The 1,437-nt window shown below is 34.7% G+C and overlaps 1 non-coding gene across 1 annotated transcript; it reads right to left on the reverse strand.

Annotated features, from left to right (window-relative positions):
- Positions 1–114: 114 nt before the first annotated feature.
- On the reverse strand, positions 115–221 carry LOC122152146. The gene has a single exon (XR_006164413.1). It is a non-coding gene; the product is annotated as a U6 spliceosomal RNA (small nuclear RNA).
- Positions 222–1,437: the final 1,216 nt, after the last annotated feature.

Genomic DNA, 1,437 nt, shown 5'->3' on the forward strand with positions numbered 1-1,437 from the left:
TTCCCCAGCCACCTTGCACAGTCCGTGCAGTCCCCCTGGCTGGCAGGGTGGTTTTTAGGTTAACTCTTAAGTCCTACCACCACAGGAATCTGCGAGAGCACTGTCTCTTTAAAAAAAAATATGGAACGCTTCATGAATTTGCGTGTCATTCTTGCACAGGGGACATGCTAATCTTCTCTGTATCGTTCCAGTTTTAGTATATGTGCTGCCGAAGCGAGCACGAGTTTATTTCTAAGTAATGAGAAATAAGAAAAAAAAAAATAGATGTGAGTTTATTGTTTTTGTTTGTGAATGTTGCACTTTGATAAAAGAGAATAATAAAGTATGTATAATATATAATAGTTTTTCAATTTTAAAAAGCCTGTGGGGAGGAAAAGAAATTATTTTCCTTTTTTTTTTTTTTAATTTGTTTTTCAGGCTTAATTGCACTGGATTTTCCCACCTGTTTAAGCATGCAAATTAAACAAAACACTTAAGTGTGCTTTATTGTGCTTCATTTTAACTTGGATCAGAAGAATTTTAATCAAAGCAATACTGAGCCTTTAGGAGAAACTAAATGTAGTATCATTTCTAGTAGTTTTAACTGGTCAAAATGTGTTGTATTCTTTGCTTTATATTTTAAATCAGTTATCACTAGTTTCTCTTTCAAATAAGTGGATAATTTTATCCTGTTTTTCAGGTGAACAAATACAAAGGTTAAGTGGCTTGCCTAGGGGCACAAATTGAATCAGTAGCAGAAGTGGAATTATAACTTCAAACCACTGACTCAAAGCTTAGTCCAATGAGCCATGCTGTTTCTCAAGCAGTAAGCATATTAATAGTCCCTCCAAGCAGGAAACAGAGCTCTAAATGGAGCATGTCCCATCCAGAAGACCTATGCAGCATAGTCAAAAGACCTACTTCTTTGAGTAAGAGCAAATAAAAGGATACTCACAGTACTGTCTAACTTTATTTTTTTGGTTAGAAAGTATTATGAATTACAAAATTATTAGGAAATACATATTTCAATAAGCCCTAAAATTTATACTTGCAAAACCAAAAGACTATTTTATTTGTTTTTCAATATGATACTAAATGTAGGATACACAAGCTGGTGAATTTGTAGTAATTCAGGAATCCATTTTCCCTTTGTTAGTTAAGCTAATCATAGAAAAAGTGCAATTGTACAAATTTTACTTAATAGTTGAATGAATGCATTCCTAACTCATCTCTTTTATTTTAAGCTTATTCAGGTACATCAGTTTTCTGATTCAGTTTTAACTCTGTAGTTCTATCTGTTAATTCAGATATTTGAGTCATTAGATGTTGTTGTTGTTGTTGTTAGGTGCCGTCGAGTCGAACCCGACTCATAGCGACCCCTCCTTGGGTTTCCAAGGCAGTATCACTATGGAAGTAGATTGCCCCATCTTCCTTCCGAGGAGTGGCTGGTGGATTCGA

The sequence above is a fragment of the Orycteropus afer genome, unplaced genomic scaffold (genome assembly GCF_000298275.1).
Source record: "Orycteropus afer afer isolate SDZICR_OR568_19922 unplaced genomic scaffold, OryAfe1.0 scaffold18643, whole genome shotgun sequence".
NCBI lineage: Eukaryota > Metazoa > Chordata > Mammalia > Tubulidentata > Orycteropodidae > Orycteropus > Orycteropus afer.